This window comes from Pongo pygmaeus, chromosome 9 (assembly GCF_028885625.2).
Source record: "Pongo pygmaeus isolate AG05252 chromosome 9, NHGRI_mPonPyg2-v2.0_pri, whole genome shotgun sequence".
Lineage (NCBI taxonomy): Eukaryota > Metazoa > Chordata > Mammalia > Primates > Hominidae > Pongo > Pongo pygmaeus.
The window spans coordinates 117,224,846-117,251,018 of NC_072382.2; the positions used below are offsets into that span (position 1 = coordinate 117,224,846).

At 37.9% G+C, this 26,173-nt stretch overlaps 1 protein-coding gene and 1 long non-coding RNA gene across 8 annotated transcripts in view; both read right to left on the reverse strand.

The window, feature by feature from the left end:
* Positions 1-26,173, reverse strand: part of CADM1 (cell adhesion molecule 1) — a 331,126-nt gene that overhangs the window by 300,059 nt on the left and 4,894 nt on the right. The gene's annotated exons all lie outside the window — the stretch shown is intronic.
* LOC134740283 (uncharacterized) lies at positions 1,183-25,011 on the reverse strand. The gene is made up of 3 exons (XR_010127640.1): positions 19,108-25,011; positions 17,299-17,374; positions 1,183-8,098 (listed from the first exon to the last, which is right to left on the reverse strand). It is a non-coding gene; the product is annotated as an uncharacterized LOC134740283 (long non-coding RNA).

Consider the following 26,173-nt stretch of genomic DNA (forward strand, 5'->3'; position numbering starts at 1 on the left):
TGGCAAAAAGATAGACATGCTTTAATCAGAAAGAATCCAAATACAGAACTACACAAATATGGTCAATTGATTTCTGACACAGGTGCAAAGTCAGTTAAAAGGAGTAAGAATAGTCTTTTCAACAAATGCTTCTGAAACAAATGAACATTTATGGGCAGAAAAGAGAAATTTCAATCTATACCTAATACTTTATACAAAAAGTAACTCAAGATAAATCACAGACCAAAATGCAAAATCTCAAACTATAAGACTTTTAGGAAAAAAAAAAGACAAAATCTTCATGACTTTGGGTTAGGCAGTAAGTTCTTAGTTACCTCATCAAAAACACAATCCATAAAATATAAAATAAACTAGACTTTATAAAAATTAAGAACCAGCAAAAGACACTATTAAGAGACTGAAAAGAAAACCTACAGTCTATGAGAAAATGTATGCAAATCATATATCTCACAAAAGGCTTATACCCAGTACTCTCAATACTTGACAATAAGAAAATGGCCTAGTTTTTTAAAAACAGGCAAAAAATGTGGGCACAGTGGCTCACACCTGTAATCCCAGCACTTTGGGAAGCCAAGGTGGGCGGATCACGGGGTCAGGAGATCAAGACCATCCTGGCTAACATGGTGAAACCCCACCTCTACTAAAAATACAAAAAATTAGCCGGGCATGGTGGCGGGCGCCTGTAGTCCCAGCTACTCTGGAGGCTGAGGCAGGAGAATGGCGTGAACCTGGGAGGCAGAGCTTGCAGTGAGCTGGATAGCACCACTGCACTCCAGCCTGGGTGACAGAGCAAGACTCTGCCTCAAAAAAAAAAAAAAAAAAAAAATAGGCAAAATATCTGAATAGACACTTCACCAAAGATAATCATATAGCAAATAAGCATGTGAAAACTTGCTCAACATCAGTAGTCATTTATTGCAGCACTATTCACAATAGCAAAGACTTGGAACCAACCCAAATGTCCTTCAATGATAGACTGGATTAAGAAAATGTGGCACATATACACCATGGAATACTATGCAGCCATAAAAAAGGATGAGTTCATGTCCTTTATAGGGACATGGATGAAGCTGGAAACCATCATTCTCAGCAAACTATCTCACAAGGACAAAAAACCAAACACCGCATGTTCTCACTCATAGGAGGGAATTGAACAATGAGAACACTTGGACATAGGAAGGGGAACATCACACACCAAGGCCTGTCGTGGGGTGGGGGGAGGGGGGAGGGATAGCATTAGGAGATATACCTAATGTAAATGATGAGTTAATGGGTGCAGCACACCAACATGGCACATGTATACATATGTAACAAACCTGCACGTTGTGCACATATACCCTAGAACTTAAAGTATAATAATTAAAAAAACCATAATGAGATATCTCTACATACTTACTAGAATGACTACAACTAAACACACACACACACACACATATACTGACAATATAGTGTTGACAAGGATTTAGAGAAACTGGAATTCCTATATATTGTGGTGGGAAAACAAAATGGTACAGTCACTCTAGAAAATAGTTTGGCAGTTTCTTAAACATGTATAGTTGTCCCTCAGTATTCATGAGACTGGTTCCAGGACCCCTTCACACACCCAAATCCTCAGATGCTCGAGTCGCTTATATAAAATGGTGTACTATTTGCATAGAACCTGCCCATACTCTCCTGTATACTTTAAATCTCTAGATTACTTATAATACCTAATAGAACGTAAATGCTATATTGTTGTTATACTGTATTTTTTATTTTATATTTTAATTTTATTTTTTATTTTTTTCCTCTCTACCTTAGGCTAAGAATTTTTATTTTTTCAAGTATTTTCTGTCTGAAGCTGGTTGAATACATAGATGCAGAACCTTTGGATACGGAGAGCCAACTATACTTATCAAATGACCTGGCAATCTACTCCTAGGCATTTAGCCAATAGAAATGAAAACTTATGGCCCACAAAAAAACGTGCACCCAGATACATAGCCACATTACTCATATCGCCAAAAACTGTCAACAGCCTAAATGTCCTTCAGTGAATGAAGGGATAGACTATAGTACATCCATACACCAGTGGAATACTACTTGGCAATAAAAAGAAACGAACAACTGATAGAGAGGTACATATAGTAACATTGATGAATTTCAGATGCAATATATTAAGTAAAAGAAGCTACATTCAAAAATTGCATCCAGTATGATTCCATGTATATGACATTCTGGAAAAAGCAAAACTATAGCAATGGCAAACAGATCAATATGGCTGCCAAAGGTTAGCAGTTGGAGGGAGGTTTGACTAGAGAGAGACAGCATGAGGGGATCCGGGTGAGCGAGGAAACTGTATACTGACTGTGGTAATCATGCCACTGTAAAGTAGATATACAATTCTATGCATGTGTCAAAATTCACAGAACTCTACCCAAAAAAAGTAAATTTCAGTTTATGTAAATTTAAAAATAAATCCTTAAAGGTGTAAATTAAAATTACTGCTAGCAAAAAGGTTCACTCTTATAAAATAGTAGTGGGAACTCAATGAAATGATGAATATAACTTGCTCATAGTAAGCACTTAGCAAAATTTTTAATTATTATGGTATTACCAAAGTCTTAGTATTTAATATGCAATTCACATTCAAATTAAATCAATACATTTATCAAGAACCAATTATGTCCTGGCACAGAGTTGGCTTCTACAATATATACAAGACATATATATTATCTGTACTCTCAAGAGTCTCAAGAATATAACTTATATTCTAATTTTATAATATAAAAACAAAGGTTAAAATTCAGTTATAAAATTATCTTGGTCAAAGTCAATACTAAAGTATCTAAACTAAAAGATGACCAAGACCAGATAATCCACGATCATTTCCATGTGGTTTGTAACTATACTGGAATGATTGGTGATTTGTTTTTGTTTGTTTGTTTTTCCTCTGAGGCAGGTTTATCTTAACTTAGAGGTGGAGACCCTGTGTTACTTAGTCCAGTGTTACAATGGGTTTGCATGCTGTCTGCATGCATCAGGAGATGGCAGCAGGAGGGGGCCAGGAGCACGCTGGGTGGTAGGAGAACATGATTCTAGAATTAAACATTCTGTAGGGCATAATTTACACCGAGAAAATGCAGACCTTATTAGCATCACCGGATACACAAACAGACTACTCAACATTTATACAATGATAAGAGAATCAGGGTGATAAAGACTTCCTAGTTAAAAACTCTCCTGGAAGAACGATAACTTAGAAATCAACAACCATATATATCTCATAATGAGGTACTTAACTTTGTCATCCTACTATGCCAGCAAACAAGCCATGGGGCACACATAATAATTGAAAGTTAACAGCATGCTGACGTCCACTGAAAAAGACAGATGACACTCAAGAAATACATAACATCCAAGCCCTTTGGTAGTTTTATTTATTACAATCTGCCACCTTCATATCAATGATTTTCAAATGGTAAATCTTAAAATAAATGTAATGGGCCCCATCCAGCATTTCTTTAAAAAAAAAAAGAAAAGAAATAGACTAGAAATGAAGAGTACAGAACAGAGTCGGGCAGGATAGGGCAGGATAGCATAGGGTAGACAGGATAGGATGGTGCACAGATTAAGGTGGACAGAATATAGCGGATAGGTTTGGATTGATCGGTAAGAGAAAGGAAACGAAATATGAGAGCACAATGAAGAAAAAAATCAAGGTACACAGAATGCAGTAAAGGATAAATACACCATATAAATTTCTTGTGCATACAGTTGCATGGATCATGGAAAAAAAAATTAAACACTGCCTTAAATCTTATCCAAGGTATAATAACATCTTAACCAAAATCTCTTTAAAGGCTATTTCCATTCTCTTCCCAAGGACAAGAATCCAATGGTTATTTCTAAGAAAAGGAATTGCCTATCCAGCTTCATGTAACCAAAGCAGACAGGAAGAAAATTAAAAATGTAAGGCTGTTTTCTAAACTTGCATTAAGTCAACAGATCCATAAAATATATCCACAATGTCAACGCTGTGACCTAAAGTCTACCTCACTTTGTAGCTTTCTCCTAACAGATATCATCACCGTATTGAAACAGTAAACTTCACAGCAAGGGTCTGGAATAGTGATTTCTGCTCCACTCTGTGTACTAACAAACTAAGCTTATGCATTGAAAATGGCAATAAAAGGCAGGACCATGTGCATTTTCTTCCTAATCCTATTTGCATTGATGACTCCTCTGTGAAAAGACAAACTGGCTGCACTGGAGAAGTGTCTTCTCCAGATTCCTGCTGCAGCTGGGGTCCAGGCAGAGCCTGGGACCAAACACACACAAACACAAGAAAACTTTACATTCAGTGCAATGGAGGCAGAATCTAGAAAATTGCATCCAGATGAAATCCTGCAGAATACAGATTCCATTCTATTCTTGTCCTTGGGAAAAGGGTGGAAACATGCTTTTAAAGAGGTTTTGGATAAGAGGTTCAATTCTACTCAAAATTAATTGCCTAGGAATTAAGTCAAAAGGGTAATAAGTTAATGCACTCCTGATCATTAATCAGAAAGTATCCTTTGTTCAAATTCTATATTAAAATATTCCAGTTTTAAGAAATTTCATGTATCCCAATAATCATTCAAATACTCTTAAACTATAAATTATACATAAAATTCCTAAATCCTCTGGTATTGTATATGGAGATCATATAATTTTAAAATAAAACAAATCTAGTAATCAGGCCAGCAATCATGCTTTAAACAAAAGACAAAGTCCATCAAAGCATACTCAATAGCAACTAAAATGTAAATAAAACAGGTTACCTTGCAAAGTGATAATCTAAAGTAAAGGATATATTCAGAAAATAACTGAAATGTGAGAAAAAAAAGGGCTAAATATCTAGAAAAGGCTTAAAAATCTGTCAGTATGATGTTTCAAAAGACATAAATATAAATACCTCTTTAAACTCCTATGTATCTGGACAAAAACAAAGAGTAAATAAAAGATTACTGCAAAGCCTAATGTATTTACATACCACACCCATTTCAACTGATCTTTTTAGACTCTTTAAATACAGCTTTGTATCTTCTCTCTTTCTCTAATTACCAAGGTAACCCAAATTCATTACAGAAATTTTAAACAATATGCAAAGTTAACTTAGAAAGTAAAAGTCCTTCATAATCTCACTCTCCAGAGATAGCCATTGTTAAGAACTTTCTGTTGATTCTTCACATTTTAAATGAATATGCCAATTAGATAATATGCATTATAGATTAATTATATATAAAATACTTACACAATATTCTACAATATGCGTTTCTTCACCTACTGATACACCCTGGAAGTCTTCTCTTGTCAGCAGATATAGATCTACATCACTCTTTTTAATGGCTACCAAGTATTCCATTGTATGGACAGATCATAATCGAATCAGTCCCTTACTGATCGACATTTGGATTGCTTCCAATTTTTTGCTATTAAAATCAATGCAGCAGTTACATCTTTCTACGTATATATTTGTGCACTTGTACAACTATGTCTGTAGACTGAAGTGATTTTGTTGGGGGTCAACGAATACAATAAACGTATAAAAAATTATTCACTTAGCTTTAATTCACACTACCATAAATCATCTAGAAGTGGCAATTGCTCTAATTGCTTAATTATTTTGATTTTTATCTTTAAGACTTTTTTGAGAATAATTTATTCTACTCAAAATTAATTGCATAGGAATTAAGTCAAAATGTAATGTTAACACATTCCTGATCATTGATCAGAAAGTATCCTATGTTCAAATTCTACATTAAAATATTCCAGTTTTAAGAAATTTCATGTATCCCCAAAATGATTCAAATACTCTTAAATCCCACTTTAGACTTGGAAATTCATCTTAAACTTAAATAGATTCACTGTAATCACAGTTTCCTATTTGTCTTCCAAAAAAAGAAAAACACACAAGGATCCCCATCACACATAGAGCTTCAGATCCCAACCCAAAAAAACCTACAAAATTGTCCCTCCTAAATGAGTACATAAGAAATTCAAATACAAAAAGTCATGACATTCAGAGTCTGATTTCCAGTAAATCACCCTGGACACATTTCATGGCAAACAAAATACTTGCTGAGAAATATAGTTACCAGGGCAACCACAACTGACCTTTTATGTTTTATTTATCAATTGTGTTGCTGAACTATTCTCATTCTTGGAAACAAAGGGGAAAAATGTATTATAAACAGTGATAATTAATTAAGGTTCCCCTGCTCCAAACTAAATCACTCCTACCAAATCTGTGTTTATCCAACAGACATTCTATTTTCTGCTTCTTAGTTCTTGTCTAGGCTAAGGACATGGATGGTAGATCCCAAAGAAGCATTCACAAGTTACCAGTATTAACCTTGATACTCTAGATGGAGAGAATAGTAATATAATCATCAATTCTCAACAGACAATAGGACAGATATGGAAATTCTTTGCTGTGGCATCATCACCTAGTAAATCCTCTTGAAATATGGAATGAAAGAATTTTAAAACGTGTGAATAAATCTACTTATCTTTAAAATTATAAAGTTTGTAAGAACAGAAATTCCAAACATTTCAGCATTTAAGTTTTACCTTTTTACAGGTCCCAAATAATATTCTCATCTAATCCAGTATCATCTCCACTTAAGAAAAGATACCTAAGTCTATTTATTTTTAGCATCCTAGAATACTGTTATACCTGCTTGAACTCCACAAATAAGAAAAACAAAACAAAAAAACTGGAAGAGAAAGAAAATGGTGTAGAATTCCCAGTGTACAAAATGGGAAATTAAGAGCATTTATAATGAGTGGGATTTACTAATAATCCTTATCAAGGAGGTAGCAAGGGAACAACAAAGAAAACCCTGAGCTGCAAGTCAGGCCTGGTCTTAGCCCTGGCCTTGGATCCACTTGAATAAGTCATTCACTTTTCTGAGCTGGTCTCCTCATTTACAAGATGAGGGAGTTCTGTGTGCTCTCTAAAGTCGCCTTCAGCTCTAAATTTCCATGATACATTGACCTGCCTTCCCTCTGAAAGGGAAGGAAGATATCAAGGACATCTCAGACTGGTCTCTGGGAAGAGTGACATTTCAGTCTGCTGCTCAGACAAGGACAATCAGCACCCAAGGGGCCTTGGGTCACTGCAACATAATGTTTCCAGCCTCAGCTGGTTGCTCCCTAGAATTTCTGAGTTCCCCTGGAGGGAGAATATTTCAAACCTTCCCAGTTTCTCACCCTGCACAGCTCCATCTCACCATCAACAGGTTTAGCATGGGATCCTACTTTCCCAAGAAGGTTCTCCCTCCCTCCAGGCCTCAGCCCTGCGGGGTGCAATCTTATCTACACCCACCCTCCTTCTTAAAGCCTTGCCCATTATCTCCACCTCAGAAGAAAACAATGGTCTCTTGCCCCCACTCCTCTCAGCAAATGCCTCCTCCTGAACCTCATCACGGCCCTTGATGGTCAGTGATCAACTCTCACTTCCCTATTTTTCATCTCCCTGTGTAATATCTCTCATTTTATGATATATATAAACCTTCTCACACCTCCCTGATTCAAAAAAATACATACTTTAAAATTTCTCTAAGTTCTACATCTCCTTATTTCCAGTCCCCTTCTCCCTCACCTTACTTTCACCAGTCAAGCCTCTTCAGACACGTGTCTACAGCGTGCTTCCTATTCTGTACTTCCATTTGCTCCACGCACTGCCATCTGGTTTCCACACTCACTGCTGCACTGAAATTGTAAGGCAGAGGTCCCCTATGAATACCTAAGTTCTATAGCCATGATGGCCTCCCTTATCTTATCTGACTTCCCTGTAGCATTTGACACTGTGGCTCACTCACCTTCTTAGATGCCAAAACAAAAGGCTTTCCTGGCTTTCCTCAAAGTCTCTTGACAGCCCCTTCTTCACCCCTCTCACTAGTTCATCTTCTGCCTACCTTTAATTGTTGACGTTCCTGACATTCTGTCCTTAGCTTCTCTTCCTCTTCCATATACATTCTTCTTAGGAGATCTCATCCATGGCCATGTCTCCAAATGAGTGCCACAGAGTGCCGCTAGGTATCTTCACCTGAATGTGCCTCCAACTCAACTTCTGCAGGGTCAAGCACATCCTCTTTAATCCCAACACTGTCTACCTTCTAAATTTCCTGTCTTAGTTACTACACCCATCACCTACTTAGGTAGCCAAGCCAGAACCTGACCATTAACCTAGAGTCCTCCTCTTCCCACTCTCTTGATCAGTTATGAAATTCTACTTTCCTAAACATATCCTGAAACCAACTTCCTCCCAAGCTGCCTAGCAAGTACCTGGGTTCTGGCCCTCAAAATTTCAGCAGGCCTTCCACAGCTGCTCCCTAACTGCTCTCCTACCTGAGGTCTCCAATCCTTCAGATTCGTTCTGCACCCTCCCCACTCCCCTCATTGACACTCTCCATGGAATAAAACCCAGACTTCTCATTATTACCAAGTTGGTCCTGTATGATTTGACAATTCTGTATCCTCTCCAGCTTCACATTTTGGTGCTCCTTCAAAGGCTATTCCCCTCAGCCATAGCAAGCTATCTGCAGTTCCCAGAATCCCCCATGCTTTTGTCTTTCTGCCCATTATCTCTCTACCTGGAAAAACTCCTCTAATACCGTCTATCTGGTTATCTCCTACCTATCTTTCAAGACTCAACTCAAGAGACCCCCTAGAAGACTTTCCTGCCTCTAAGTCTCCATAGTGAGTTAGACATTCCTCTTCTATGCTTCCACAGCACTCCCGAACTATATCTATTATGGTTCTTGGCACATAGTATTGTTATTTTTACTGTGTCCTGCAAAAACATCTAAAATATAAGTTCCTTGATGGAAGAGAGCCTATATAATTCATCTTTGTAAACCTAGTGCTTATCAGTGTCTAGCACATAGTAAGTGATACACACACACACACAAACACATACACACACAGACATACATGCATTTTCTGAAAAGGATGAGGACAAAATTTAGACACATTAATTTTAACTCTTAAACAGTATTTCCTGAAGCCCAGAGCCTTCTTGAGTTGAGTCACAAGATGATTTCCTTTGCCATTGGAAGTAGAGTGTATGAACATGTTTCTCTTATACGATGGTTAATTCTGTTTGGAAAATGTTTGCTGTGCACTAGACATCATGGAGTCCCCTAAAGAGTTAGCTCCTTTAAGGAGCTGACAATCTCACATAATCTGGAAGATATATGCCAAGAAAAAGGTTGTAGTGAGGTTTTGGCATACATGCATTTCTCTGCATTAATATTTTTAAAAATATAATAAAACGAATAGGACTACACATGAAAATTTTGTTTTCAAAGAAAATACTCATTCCTTATATAAAGATTTGGAAGTTAATTCAAATGTCCTTCTGCCACCTCTCAGTTTTGGTAGTTATTAGGCTTTAAATCACTGTCATTGGGCAAGCAGTGAACACGGAATAATTATTTCATACTTCTCCCTCTCTTTCTCTATCATCTTTAAATCCACAATATCTCAATCCAACTGATGTCAGTAAATCCAGTCTGTCCCAACTTTTCTCTAAAACTCTTAAAACTATTTGAATGAGGTGTTGAGCAGCTGTCAGTTATGGATTTGAAAATAAAAAAGAGCCTGAAAATCATACGTTCAGTATAAAAAGATTAGGTGAAGCAATTCAGAATGTTTAAGAACTTTAAATCAAGTTAAAAGCAGTTACTATGGCCAGACCTCAGGAAGCTCTGCTTAAGAGTCGCATTAACCTGGCAGTCAAAACTATTTAAAATGAATAATGTTTTTTTCACATTTCACTCACTTTCAGCATCACACACACACAAAAATAACAATGTGAACTGGCATACGGCAGTAGAGTCATGTAACAGTAACCTTCAAGATTTACCTTCCTAAGGACAAAGCTAGAGCTATTAATCTATGCACTAGATGAGCTACACCCATCTAAGGCCAAAAGGGGTAATTCTTCAAATGAGGAAAGGACTATTAAGATATTCCAAAGGCTTTTAGACATGAAAAGCAAGAGCAGAATCGAGAAAAATTCACAAGCCCACAATAGCTCAGTCCAATGTTCAATATAAACCTACTAAATTTGGAGTGAATATCAATATAACTCAACCCTCTTCCAACCTCCTCTCACTAGTTAAAAATACCGATGAGCATGAGAATTTGGCTTTTTAAATGTTTTTTAGTCTAGAGCTATGCTGCCCTATATGGTAGCTGATAAACACACATGGCTACTTACCTATAAATTAATTAAGATTAAAAATTCAGCCCCTTAGTCACACTAGCCACATTTCAAGTACTAAATAGTCACACATGACTAGTGGTTACTATACTGAACAGCACAGATATGGACTATTTCCATCATCACAAAAGTTCTATTAGACAGCACTGGAGGCATAGCCAGAAAAAGGATGCTAGACTAGCCAGCCCAGGTTCCAGAGCTCTACTGATCAACTGAGCACCTTTTGGTCATCCTACCCATAGGAGACCAGTCATCTCCTAAAGGTAATATGCAAAATGTCCACAAGGATGTGTCCTTTACATAAAGGAGTTAAGAAAATGCAGACTATAACTCAGCATGTTTCCATATTAGGCCTGAGCTACACTCTCTACTCAACTGTAAATCAAAAGGCTCCCACACGTCAATTTCATTCATGACCCCATACTAACTAATATGGGCTAAGGAACCATGCACAGTCTTTCTGGATGTCGTACAGCATGCTGAAAACCAGGGGGCAAACATTAATCTACCTAAAGAACAGGAGTTGCCATTAAGCTGACCTAGATTCTTCCTGCCATCCGGAAAGTGCTCCCTGTGCTACACTAGGATTTGTTTTTGTTCTCTGGCGGTACTTGCTAAAAGCTGCACATGTCCAGAAAAACAGCTTCCATCTATCCTCCCTCCATGCTTAAGCCTGCCAAAGCTGCCATTGGTCACGTGAAATACAAGGATAGTCGTGAGGTTTATTAAGTTTCTCTGTATTCAACAACTTCAAGTATCTTAATTAAACATTTTAAGTAATATGGACAGGCTAAACTGGCTCTTTCTAGTTCCCTATACCATGGTAAAGACACAATTTGGCATACTGGTATGCTATAGTGAGAAATGGACTCCAATATAAAAACCTGGGCTGGGCGCGGTGGCTCATGCCTGTAATCCCAGCACTTCTGGGAGGCCGAGGCGGGCAGATCACAAAGGTCAGGAGATTGAGACCATCCTGGATAACACGGTGAAACCCCATTTCTACTAAAAATACAAAAAATTAGCTGGGCGTGGTGGCGGGCGCCTATAGTCCCAGCTACTCGGGAGGCTGAGGCAGGAGAATGGCGCAGAACCGGGAGGCAGAGCTTGCAGTGAGCCGAGATTGTACCACTGCACTCCAGCCTGGGCAACAGAGTGAGACTCTGTCTCAAAAAAAAAAAAAAAGAAAAGAAAAAAAAACCTGGAATCTGGTTCTGGTGTTGCCATATCCTAGCTTTGTGACTGGCTAAATCTCTAAGTCGAATCCATTTGCTTAAATAACCTCTTCCCCAGAGTTCATTCACTTTCAAGACAATACTCTCACCTTCAATGACTCTTTTGCACCTTGGTTAACAGGACTTCACCCCACACCAATCCTGCCCATCTTCCACCTGGTACTGACTCCCTCCTTCTTCCACAACTTTAACTTCCAGTCCTCTGACTAGTCCTTTCTGGCATTCATCACAGGCTCTTTGTTACCAACACACCTTCCTTAAGATTCAACCTCTCTGCAGCACCCCTTAAGGATCTCTCATACACTTCTGCCTGTTTTCAGCACCTAATACAATGATTGGCACACACTGGGCCTTTGAATAAATGTGTATTAAACAAGTAACTGAATAAAAGCATAATGTAAAACTTTTGCTATCATCTTGATATGGCTTGGCTGTGTCCCCACCCAAATCTCATCTTGAATTGTAGCTCCCATAATTCCCACGTGTTGTGGAAGGGACCTGGTGGGAGACAACTGAATCATGGGGGCAGTTTCCCCCATACTGTTTAAGTGTCAGTGAGTAAGTCTCACAAAATCTGGTGGTTTCTAAGGGGAAACCCCTTTCACTGGGCTCTCATTCTGTCTCTTCTCTGCTGCAATGTAAGATGTGCCTTTTGTCTTCTGCCACGATTGTGAGGCCTCCCCAGTCACATGGAACTGCGAGTCCATTAAACCTCTTTTTCTTTACATAAACTACCCAGTCTCGGGTATGTCTTTACCAGCAGTGTGAAAACGACTAAGACACATCTCTTTGCAGATGACTTCCAAATCTGTATCTGTAGTGCTGCTCTCAACCTTTCTACTAAACTCTTATTTCAAACTGCTTTCTAAACATTTCTACCTGAATGTTCCAGTGATAACTCAAGTTTAACATATCCAAAACCAAGTTCATTGCATTCCCTTACTAAACCCACATATAACATTTACATTTTTGTTCATTAGAGTAGTCATTCTCCTAGTCATTCAAGTCCAAAATCAAAGCACACCTTCATTTCTATTATTTGTTTTCCCTCAATCCCCATTCTCTAGTCAGCCATCAATGGCGGCTCCATTCTACCTCCTATTCTTCCTTCACTGCCCTAATTCAAGTTTTTGTTGTCTTACTTGAACTATTATACCCCTAACCAATCTCTCCATTTCTAATGGAAGATCCTCTCAATTTCTAATCATTGTAGGACTCATGAACCTCTCAATTTCTTATCATTGCAGGATTCATATTCCTAAAAAACCAACCTGATGTTACTTCACTGTTCAAAAAATTTAAGACTCCCCAATGACCTCTTGAATTTATTTATTTGTTTATGTATTTATTTATTTTTTGAGACAGGGTCTCACTCTGTTGCCCAGGCTGGTGTGCAGTGGTGCAATCACAGCTCATTATAGCCCCCACCTCCCAGGTTCAAGCAATCCTCCCACCTCAGCCTCCCAAGTAGCTAGGACTACAGTTGTACATCACCAGGCAATTTTTTTATTTCTTGTAGAGATGGGGTCTCACTATGTTGCCCAGGCTGGTCTCAAGCTCCTGGGCTCAAGCAATCCTCCTACCTAGGTCTCCCAAAGTTCTGGGATTAGAGGCATGAGCCATAGTGCCTGGCCTTGAATTTAATTTAAACCTGACATTCAAAGTCTTTCCACAATCTGGCCCCAAACTATCTCTTGCTAATCCCATCTCTCACTAGCCATTTTAGTTTTCCTACCTGTAAGCCTTTATTCACATGGTTCTCCTCAACATGGAATGCCTTTCCTTCTCACCTCTTTCTCAATAGCAATCCTTCCCATATTTTCAAGACTTTGTTTAAATGGAAAGCCTTCTAGGCATCCCAACTCCAGGCTAGCTCCCTCCTTTATATCCCTCTAATGGAAAGATACAGGTGCCCATGATCTGAAATCTCAGCTCCTGAACCAGTTCTCTGCTGTGACCACAGCCACACCTTCCAGAACCCCAAGGAGAATACGAAGAGAGGAAAGGTCAGGCAAATAAGTATTCTTTGTTACTGCCTATGGCTTTGGTCTTAGCCCTGATGTGCTCTCCCAGTAAACCAGGCTTCATTTGCTCCAGCCTTGTTGTTTGGAAATTGAAAGATTCATTCTGTTAAGTCCAGTGGTTTTTAAAACTTTTTTAAAAAAAGTTAAACACTTTTTTCAAAGAGAATCTTATGGGGGAGACCCAATGTATGAACATGGAATTTCTCTTGTTGAAATGGTAGAGTGCTTTGGGAACTAGCACCAGATAAACGTTATCAAATGAATTTAACTTCGATCAGTTATTCCATTATAAGTACATTATATATTCATCTTTTTAAAAAATTTATCTTTTTCTTGCTCCTTTAGTTCATGAAAAGTTCAGGTCAAAATCTTGAAGGTGATGACCTCATTTAAAAAAATCCTAAAACCTTGAAAAATATTCTATTAAAACATAACTCTATGCACTCACCTTATGAAACAAGGATAAAGAGATGTAATCACAGGTAAATTAATATGAAAATGGGAGATCATTTTTGGTTAAAAAAGGTGAAAAAAATTCTGCTACTACCTTAGTCTGAAATTATAACTTTCTAGATCTGATTCATGCTGTTGCATGAATGGAATATAATGCTTGAGGAATAATAATTCAAAAGGAAAAGAAAACTGAACAGCGGTTATTTAAAGAATCATCAACTTGTTTTCATGCAAATAACCAGAATAATGAAATAAGCAATCCTGCCGACAGGACCTACATGTAATTGTTTTTAAATAGGATGCTTGAAGCATTAGCCACTTAATTCTAGAAGAAATTGATTAATCTTTTCTCCTTCTTGGATAATACCAATCATATACTATACATTAAGACACTGACAAAAATTTGTATTTCAAAGATACAATTTTTCTTGAACATTGCCATCAAATCATCATTTACTTGACAGTAGGTCATGCTGAAAAAGATATATCTGCTGAGAGTTATGATGGAAAGAAAGGTTAATGCCTCTAAGTTAAAAGGTCCTTTAAAAGGCAATCCCTGAAAAAAAAAAAAAAAAATCTACCAAGAAAAAGAATATGGCACTTGGTAGAAATCAAGGAAGACATAGCATTCCTCTCAAAACTTCAACTAATTGCAATAATCCACTCACAATGCCTAAGAAATGCAAGCTGTGTAACCTAAGACAATATAGAGCTATATAGCTACAAGGGACGCATCGATAAAATACTACGATTCTCCATAATTCAAAGCATTTAAAGTACCAAACACAGACTAGGCTGGATGCAAGCCTTAGGCAGGGAAAAGGGAAGTCTAAATGGATGATGTGACTATGAAGGGAACACTTTAGAACTAAGCCATACAAAAACAAGTTATGAGAGGCCCTCCTCCCCCTCCCAATGTCAGGAAGTTAGAGTTATTGAGTAGGCATCACTTATGACAGTGAGAAAAAGGGCTTGCCACCCCCTCCTCTCAAAAACTCCTTCACAAGGTCACAGATATATCAGTGTTACAAATGCATTTAAAAAACATTACAGCAATAAACTCTGGTTAGAGTGGTTCCACCTCTATATTCACAGGAAAGAACAAACTCCAAACTTCTCCTAAATTAAAAGGTAATGTTAGCAAACACATACTCTCTCTGCCTACACATGAAATCTTTCCCCTCTTCTACACAAGACCAAAAGGAAACCTACTTTCTGTTTAAAGCTAGATCAGTTGTAGGCAATTAACTTTATAAGCTTAACTTTGCCAGTCCTATTTCACAGACTGTATAGTCACACAAATAGTGGAAGCATCGCCACAAAACAGACTGCCTTACCCATGTCATTTTTTTAAACACAGCAACAAGCCATTTCTCAGGTTTGATCCGATTACCGTGATCTATTTTTTGATCCTGTAGCCACTGACTCCACATACATCTTTATTACTGTACAAGGAAAACTGTTACCCTGAGGTTTAAATTTCCCTATGTTACTATGCCTCTTCTAAGAATATATATATCTCAGTTTTAAGACAAGCCTCTCTTGAAAGCTGAGGTGAAGAGGAACAGATGACCTCAGATATAAGTTTCTTGGTTTGTTGCTTCAACTCTAAAGTGACGATATAGCCTCAGCAATGACTCAAAGTCTAGGTATCCCAGGACTGTGAAGTGATTAAATAAATGGAAAGAGATTCTCTTATCTGGACTGCTAGACTAAATCTCTCTAATGATTGCCCAACAACCAAGTATGAACAAACACACTAGAAGTCATTCCTTCAAGATACAAAAGAGTCAGGCACGTTGATAGCTCTTCATTCATTATGGGAGAACAAACAACTTCAACTAAGAATTATAGCCCTAAAAAAGCTGATAATAAGACCACCACTAAATTAAATTCATAGACACTAAGGCCTTGGCATATTCTGTATCCCAACAACCAGTATTTATAAGAAATGAAAAGGATAGGATATATACATATTAGAAATCAAATTGTGTAAAAAAATGTTAAATGTCATGAAATGGTTAGAGAAGTTGTAATAGAAGTTGAAAGGAAAACATATTCAAGCTGAGAAATTACGTAAGACTTAAAAACACTGGACTTCGGTCTTTACATATGCATGGAATTTAAATATGCCTACATGGAAGGTATGAGGATAGGACATTTCCATTGGTGGAAACAAGTTGGACAAAATGTGTAGCGGGCATAGAGAAGAGACTCAGGCCATTCAGAGAAGTCTGTTTGATAGGAAGGAGGAAGATAAGTTAGGAGTAGCCCTTAGGGAAGTACAGAAGAAGGGTTCAAAGAAAAGATACCTAACCAGCCTGAGTAATCACAGAAGTTTCCTTGCAGAATGCAGTGCTTGAGGTGAATCTTGAGAGATATGTAGGAACTAGCCATATACATTAAGGTGCTTCAGGTAGAGGAGGCAGCATATAAAAAGCAGAGAGGCATGGGACAGCGTGGTGCATCTAGGACACATTTACTCTGGTAGTCCTAAAGCAAGAACAATGGTGTGGAGAACCGGCGAGGCCAAGCATGAAGGACACTGTGCAGGACACACTGAAAGAGGGTAAGCCTCACCTTTAGGGTGCCAAGAAAAACATTTAAAGTTTTGAGCAAGAAAGTGACATCTAAGGTGTATTTTAGGAAGATTCCTCTAGAATCAGCGTTAAGGATGCATTACAAGGAATGAGGCTAGCAGTAAATGAAACAATTGAGGGGCTGTTATAACATTGTAAGTCTACTTTTCTCATCTGTCAAATGAAGACAGGCAGGACCTATAGCTAATAGAGGGGGAGATGATAACAAAGGAGGGAATTCTCTATGAGGACTCCCAGGTTTATTTAACTTATTGGATGGATGGTGGTACCCTTCATCAGTATAGGAAACATGGAATAGAGGGAGATGTGGGAAGAACAGATTTTTTTTTTTTTTTTGAGGGAGTCTTCCTCTGTCACCCAGGCTGGAATGCAGTGGTGCGATCTCAGCTTAATGCAAGCTCCGCCTCCCAAGTTCAAGCAATTCACCTGCCTCAGCCACCTGAGTAGCTGGGACTACAGGCGCCCACCACCACACCTGGCTAATTTTTGTATTTTTCAGTACAGACAGGGTTTCACTATATTGGCCAGGCTGGTCTCGAACTCCTGGCCTTGTGATCCGCCCGCCTGGGCCTCCCAAAGTGCTGGGATTATAGGCGAGAGCCACCATGCCCGGCCAGAACAGATGTGAAGTTCAGTTTTAGACATCTTGAATTTTAGGAAAATACAGTTAAGTGTTTAAAACTATGGGTTTTCAACATAGATACAGTTCAGATCCTAGTTCTGATACTTACCATTTGTGTTTCTTGGACAAGGGACCTATTACTGTCCTCTCCTCTTCGTCTTCTGTAAAATGGGCAACAGTGGTAACTACAGGGTGACAGTGAGGATTAAATGAGATCATGAATACAGACACTAAATATAACTGCTGTTTTGTCATTCATATTATTTGAGATAACTGGAACATCTGGACTGAGATGTCCAAGAGGCACTTTTAGAATATAGTCCGAGGTTTAAATGCAAAAGACATCTTGGGTGTGCACCTAAAAGTAAATTATACTGCAATTTAAAAAAAAAAGTGGGAAGAATTGGGGTTTGAGGCATTTATTTGCCAACTTATTGGATAAGGAGAAGGGTTAAAAAAAGATAGCCGATCAGAAGCAAGGTAAGGCATGGTTATTAAATATCAGAGACACACATTATATTGTATGAAAAGGGCAGTCCTTATTTTCTTGCAAGTAACTTGATGAATTAAAAGGAAAAAAAGGCCGGGCACAGTGGCTCATGCCTGTAATCCCAGCACTTTGGGAGGCCGAGGAGGGCAGATCATGAGGTCAGGAGATCGAGACCATCCTGGCTAACAGGGTGAAACCCCATCTCTACTAAAAATACAAAAAATTAGCCTGGCAAGGTGGCAGGCGCCTGCAGTCCCACCTACTTGGGAGGCTGAGGCAGGAGAATGGCGTGAACCTGGGGTGGGGAGCCTGCAGTGAGTCAAGATCACACCACTGCCCTCCAGCCTGGGCAACAGAGCAAGACTCCATCTCAAAAAAAAAAAGAAAAAAAAAATGAATTCCTTCCACTATCCAAGTAAAACTATGAACTTGGAAGGAAGAAATGGGAGAAAAGTGAAAATAGTAACTTGGAACCAACCCAAACTTGGAATAAAACTTGGAACCAACCCAAATGTCTATCAATGGTAGACTGGATTAAGAAAATGTGGCATATATATAATATGGAATACTATGCATCCATAAAAAAGGATGAGATGAGATCATGTCCTTTGCAGGGACATGGATGAAACTGGAAACCATCATTCGGAGCAACCTATCACAAAGACAGAAAACCAAACACTGCATGTTCTCACTCATAGGTGGGAACTGAACAATGAGAACACTTGGACACAGGGCAGGGAACATCACACGCCTGTCATGGGGTGAGGGGCAGGGGGAGGGATAGCATTAGGAGAAATAACTAATGTAAATGACAAGTTAATGGGTGCAGCAAACCAATATGGCACATGTATACCTATGTAACAAACCTGCACATTGTGCACATGTATCCTAGAACTTAAAGTAAAATAAAAATAAATAAATAAATAAATAAAAACAAAAGGCTTCTAAAGTGAAATACAGCCAAATGAGGAGGAAGGTCATCATAACAAATACGAGAACCTAGGATATGTCAAATAATACATATTATAGGCAGATATTAACACAGGCTGTGTGAAAGTTTAAAAGAATAGAACACTACTCATTATATTTTCAAAAGGAAAAATTGAAAGGATATACAAGAAATGTATGGAATTGGCAACTATAGGAAGTTGGGTGGGAATGGGACAAAAAACAGGGAACGAAATAAGAATGGACAGTCTTGATTTTGAGCCACGTTAATGATTTATATGTTCAAATTATAAATCAACAATGATAGGAAAGAAATTAAAACAAAATATAAACAGAAATAAATGATCCTAACTGTATATCTATTGATACATACACACACAAAAAAAAACTAATCTGTAAATTTGTGAACATGATACTCATCTACCCTCAGTGGGATCTATTTTAAAGACAAAAAGAGTGGCAAAAAATCCTGCACTCTACCTGGTAGATTTGTTGTCTACAATGGTTTTGGTGGAGTAATTCCAAAACTATTTTGTACTAAAAAGACGTTGCTGTCACTGGGAAACAGAGTTTTCACCATGGGAGAAAGAAAACACAAATAAGGAATGAGAGATGGAGAGAAAGTACCCTCGGATGTTAGACTGGAATTGAATGTATTAGCATGACATTGTGATTTAAATGAATAAATATTTTTAAAATTCACTCACACAGTTGACCCTTGAACACAGGGCCCCTACCCCCATGCAGCTGAAAATTCACATATAACTTTTTTTGAGACAAAGGATATTTTATACACACACATATCCTTGTTTGCTCACTGAAAAGTTTAGAAACAATGACAAGTCAGTAGCAATGAGCACAATTCTTAGATATCTGCTGTCTAAATATCATTCTTTGACTAAAAGGAACCAGGACTCCTTGGAGAAATAACCGATTCCAGGTATGGGGGCAGGGAAAATACAATGTAAACATAGATATCTTCTTGTGACATGAAATACAAAAGAGCTTAAAAATTAATGAGAATATATTAAAAGGATACAGGAGCCACTCTGAAGGGGTTCCCACTGGCCAAATCTGATGGTAATTAAACACACCACACTGAACCCATTGTAATTTTCTTAAAAAAAAAAAAAAAAAAGAGGGAAGAGTAGGGAAGCCAAGCTCTTCTTTATTCAGAAATGCCTCTACCCAAGTAGAGGAATTAGAGAATTAGAAAATCACAGTTTTGTAACCACTGACATAATATTTGATTCAGACAAGATTTATCAATGCTGTTCAATCCGTTAAGTAAAGGGCCATTAGAGAACAAGATCTTCAGGCTCAAAACTAAAGAAGACAGAGGGCTCTTCACAACGAAGTTTGCTCACAAGATATGTATACACAAGGTTATTATTAATTATAAAGGGACAAAAATGGAGAACTCTATAAATTCACCTACACTCAGTAACTAAATTTATATCTTGAACCAAGGGCTCAAACTAGTAATAGGGCAAACTGATATTATGTCCCTCCTGAGGCAGTGTTACAAGAAAGTTGGCAGTATCAGCTATGCAGGGCTCTTGCAAAAGATGTTTAATCTGAACTGAACCATGAGGAAATGATCAAACAATTTGTAGAACTGCAGAACATTCTACAAAGCAGCAGGTGGATTCATCAAAATGTCAATGCCATAAAAGATACCACTTAAAAACTCCTTAAAGAAAAAATAGGTGGCAAGCAAGGTAATGGTTCTAGATTAAAAGAGACTAGAGACCATATCCAATGTGTGATCTCTGATAGATTCTGCAGCAGAGAGAACAAAGTAACTGGGGAAATTTGAACATGGACTAGATAATTTTAATGTAATAATGGTATTGCGTGTGCCCAGGAAAATGTCTTTATTCTTAGGAGCTACATGCTGAAGTATTCATCATGATGCAATGTGCTTTCATGTGGCTTAGGGAAGAAAAATGAATGAGTATGTGTGTATACTATTTGGAGAGAGAGAGAGAGAAAGCAAATGGGGAAAATATTAACAGTTGATGGATCTAGGTAAAGTAAATACAAGTATTCATTGTATTCTTCTTTCAAGTTGCCTGTGGTTTTGAAATTTTTTGAAATAAAGGTTGAGGGAAAACTAGACTAGAACCTTCTGAAAGACAAAGATGAACCTAACACAGTGCCTGGTATAAAAGCAGATACTCAATTTTAAAGTCATTTTTAAATGTTCATTTTTCTACCAAATGTCTTATGGGTTAGCTACAGAAACACCATTTCTTTATTAAACATAGTATATAAAAATATAAAAAATTGTGTAAAACAATAATGCCCTTTCTGTGTTAGAAGACCCAGCAATTAGAGATTATAATCATTGTCAGTTTCCCCAAGACTACAAGATGATTCCATTCACTTATCAAAAAACATTCAACTCCAGTCAGGATCTTGCTGTCACGGTGTTCTTCAGTTTCACCTTAGAGATGACTGAGTACATCCTGAATTAATCCTTTTTACATAGTATTTTTTTTTTCACTATTCCCTAACATGTGGAAGATTTACAAAAGTTATTATTATTAGCCGTAGCCAGAGAAATAACCCCCACCACTAGGTATTGCTGTTTTAATAAAAGTGATTGATAAACAGAGATAGGTAAATAGGTAGAAAACACTTCCTACTTAAGAGTGTTCACATGTATTATTTTATTTTTGCCATCTTGTAAAGTAAGCAGTTTGATTAAAGCACTTGGTTTTACTATCCTGTAACCTTAACTGGGTATTCCGCTTGCCAACCTGGCCCAGAGATGGAGAGATTTGCTTCAGGAAAGGGAAATAAACAGCAACTAACAATTATGTGATTACTAACAAAACTAAAGAAGACAGAGAGCTCTTCACGATGAAGTTTGCTCACAAGATATGTAGACACAAGGAAAAGTGAAATTCAGTGTATTTAAGCTAATCTCTACTTGAACCTTTTAAAAGATAAAACCATTTGAGTAGTAATTTAGTACTAAATTAACTTGGTTTTTTTCTCCCTATCTTTGAAGTTTTCATTGTTTAAATAAGGGTTTCTGCAAGAAAAATGAAGCAAGCCTCCTTTTTTATTCAGAAGAAGAAATCAAGGGGATGACTTGTAACATCCAGGAGGCTGGATTTATACAGACATATTCAGCAAAGAGCCAAATAAATACATACCACATAACCCATTCCCCAAAACTGTCCCAAAATACTTCAAGATAATCAACTTTTAAAATCACCGTATTATCATGCCACATAGGCTTTTTCTACTAGCAAGAACTGAACTCTGAAGGGAAGGGTGTCAGGCAAGGAAAAAAGGAAGGAAGAACTCTGGCAGATATTGATCCCAGATAAAGGCTTTGAAAAGATCCTTATGATAACAAATTTAGCAGGTAGACTGAGAAAGAAAGGTTTCATTTTTTTGTTACTTGAGCCAGTCATAATCCACCCTCTATGTTATCTACCAAAATGCAAAATGTAACCAAATTCCTAGACCTGTCCCAATGCTGGCCTGGCAGTGACTGATGGCGGTAACTTCGTTTAGTCAGGCAGCTCTGCTCCCAAAGTCAAACGTGTTGAAAACACTAGCTAATAAAGGCCTGGGTTTTAAAGCACTTCCCTTCCATTTCTCTGGGTAGATTTTTTAGGATTTATTTTATTTTATTTATTATTTTCTGGTAACTAGGTAACTACACGCACCAGACACAAGCACCAAATACTCCTGTAAGGTGGTGGTATCTCTTGGATCATCTTCAGAGGCGCCAATCTCATTCACCACAAGTCAGCAGTTCCACATGAGGCCCTCTGATTGTGACCCTTAAAAAGACTTCCTACTTCTAAACGACTTCACTTTTTGTCTGAAAGTCTTACTTTGACAGCTTGTAATTTGTTAAGTCAATTACACCATTTTCATGCTGCAGTAAATCCCCATATTCAAATACAAACTACCAAATGGAGACAATACATTTTCAACAATCTAAAGTTTTAAATTTTCATGAAAATCATGGCCATAATATCAACACAGTTTGGCTTAGCATCAAGAAACATAATCACGTATAAACCTGTGAAGTCAAGAAAGAAACATGTGGGTTGAGGTACCTTTTAGGTAAGTATGTGTTAGTTAAAATGAAAGATGTAAAAGGAAGGTGTTTATTCTCAATGTAGGCAAAGAGAAATCAGCCATCCTACACCTACAAACCAAGACAGACAGTTAAGGGAAAAAAGATAAAGAGAGTATTTTATGCAAAGGTAACCAGCTGAAGGCTGATAGGCAGAACCACTTTCTTCCTCAGTTTCACTGGAGAATCATCAGTCTTCCAGTCCCATCAGGATTAAGCTGAAAAGTAATAAGAAATGAGGGCAATTAGAGAGGGAGTGGGAGAGCAATTGAGGAAGAACAACCTAAAGACAAAACAGTGTGGAGTTTGAATCTGATGCAAGAAGTAAGAATTTGAGATTAGGTTTCTGAACGGGAAATGTTATGATCCTGTCCTGAAAAGAATTAGAATTGCAGTAGCTAGCAGAGGACTAGAGTAAGGGGAACTGGCTAGGAGCCTCCTGTTAGCAAAACACAGTTTGGAGAGGGCACTGATGTTTCCAGAGAATGTCACTTAGAAACAGTCAGGCCCATTTTATTTCAGTGCAAGCAGGAAAGCTAAGGAGGGGAAAAAAGACTCCAAATTTAGGGGCCTTGGAGACCAGGATGTCGATGGTGTCATTTGTAATAATGGAGACTTTGAGAAAAGTTGATACCTACTGCAAAAAGATAAAAGGTTCAAATTTTTTAAACGCTAACTTTTAGGTTAATCCCAGCCAAGTGGAGATATGGCACAGACAATGGGAATCAGGAAACTGGAGAGCCCTTTGTTTTCAGGCAGTTTCTTCCCACCTCCTCTAGAGACGGCATAACTTAATTCCGACTAGACACTGCAGTCCAGTGCTGGACAGCCGACGAGGAATCAGAGCACCTACCTTCCCAAGGAAGTCTGCCAAGAGCAAGATACTTATTCTAGGCATTTTTAAAAGTCTATGTCACTGGAATATCAACTTCAAACACCGAGTAGCATTTAAATATATATCACAGCACTTTCATTTCAAACCTATTTAACATTTTTTAAATACCTAGATCAAAATGTTGGGTCAAATGCCTATATTCCAGTAAAACATCTACTAAAAAAAATTTCTCCCACCTTATCTCCCTTAAGATAATCACCTCATTCAAGATACCTGTCAGTCATAACAGGCTTTTCTCAGTGCTGGGTTTTTCTCAACCTTAACGCCAAGTTTCTTTTGAGTAATAATAAAGGCCACACGTCATTTGAGCTGTGCATTTGTATAAATACCTACATTGCCCTTTTTTCTAACCCTAGTTCAAGGCCAACTGCACCAAAGCTTTTGAGAACCAGCACTTGGAAGATCTTCAAAGAGAAACTGCCCATTAACCACAACAGCAGCTGCTGGCTAGAGCCTGCAATTTAAATCTCTGAAAAAGAAACTGTGGCTTCTGAAATTTAAACAAGGAGGTGCCACTTGTAATTACAAACATTCCAGTGGGTTCCTTCCTTCATTGATGGTTTCCAAACTAAGGCTTTTTATTCGATTTTGGTGGTGCTCCCCAAATCGTGAATGTAGGCATTCCTTTGTGCTTTTCTTGTGCCCTGGTCAACTCAGAGGGGGCGGTGCAGGGGGCAGGTTTTCACCTGGCCAGGGCCATTTGGACCCCTCAAAATCATCTCATGCATAATTCCCTGTTTGTCTGGAAACAAAAATACCAAATGTTAAATGCTTCAGATTTATAGTCCACATTTAATGAAATTTTTGAGAAAGAGCCTCAAAAAAAAAAAAAAAAAAAAAACACCTCACATTTCATGAACCTTGGAAAATGGAACAATTTTCAGAAAAACCAAAGACTTTTAGAAATTAACACTGAAGCATTCCAACATTTCTAGCTGAAATTAAAAATTCACATTTTAAATCAATGGAGCAAATATTAAGAAGTAAACGTAGTAACCTTTTCTCTCCCCACCATCCTTCACTACCATCCCACAAAAATAAGGCCCAAATACTTACAGCTTGATGCATGAGTTTCCCACACCAAACGCATTTTGTGATCACTTCAGTTACAGAATAGCGGCTGAAATTAGCACTTAGCCAGTTCGAAATGGGAAGAGACATTTTTATTTTAAGCAATATATTCACAAAATGCAAAGGTATTTATACCATGGAGGCCTTTAAAGATAAATATACGAATGGGATATCTCACAGTCATCAAACTAACATGAGCATTTCTTACAGAAGTCCTCATATGGAGGGTAATCATTATGGGAACAATTGGAAATGGCCAATCTCGCCAACGGTGCTTTCCAGCGCACACCACAGTTGAGGGACTAGCTACAATTACTGCATATTTACACAACTGTATTTGCACAACAATAAAACTCATCTTATCCGATCCAAACAAAACCTTGCTCAAAATAAACCAAACTATATGAGAAGGTCTCCTCAGTGGAAGCAATAATCGTGCTGTAGCTTCTCTGGTCTCTGCCTTTGCTTTCACCAACTGCAACAAGCCTTCATTCTTTCTTCCTCAGTAAAGCTAAGGCAAAAATTCGGTACATCCAGGTGAGAATACTGTGCGTACAGCCAGATAATAATACTGTGATGAGGAGTGGAAAAAAAGGGGCTATATCTTAGAAATCATTCTAAAAGTAATTATGGAAGAAATGATAGGATGTTCAGGATTTATTTAAAGTAATCTGAGGAAAGGAGGAAGCACAGAGGGGATAGAGCGACCAGGGGTGGATAATTATTGAAACTGGGTGATTTGCATGCATGGTTAAATATGGTATTCTTCCCACTTTGTATATATATTTGAAATTTTCCATAATAAAATGGGAAAAAAGAAAAATCTGATCAATGTAAAAAAAAGTCATCCTTCGAAAATAAAACTTCTTTTTCTTTAAAAAACAACAAAAAAATATTCTCAGCTTTTTCTTGGCTTCATGAAAAGAAGTTCCTGGTAAGAAAATCAAGCTCTGTTCTTGTTCTTGACTTAAGAACATTTCCTTTTTTCCCTAGTTATACAGAACCAGTTCTACTGCTAATATTAATCCTTGAAAAGACAAATAAAAAACTGTAGAAATCTAAATCTGAGCCTTCCGAAGCCTGGTTTTTGCGTATCAGACTTATTCCAATGACACAAATCCAGATTTCTCCCCTATGAAGGTGCTTTGGATGACATTTCTGTTGCGGCTGCCAAATAAATTCCAGAGGTTTCAGGATCATTTGTCAACACCAAAGACAACATTACCAAGAACTGGTCCTTTCTTCCCAGAGGTCACTCCTCTGATCCATGGGTTTATTACCTAGAGCAACAATTAATCTTGCTGCCTTCAAAATACAAAATATTTTTAGCCAAAATAGTGTCTATTCATGATCCATATCTCTGACCAGGCATCCTTGCCAGGAGGCGGAACAGAAGGTCCACTGGCTGGACATCAAGGGATCTGTCCCTCTCCAGGATCTGTCGCTAACCTAGCCTTAGTTCAACTGCAGAG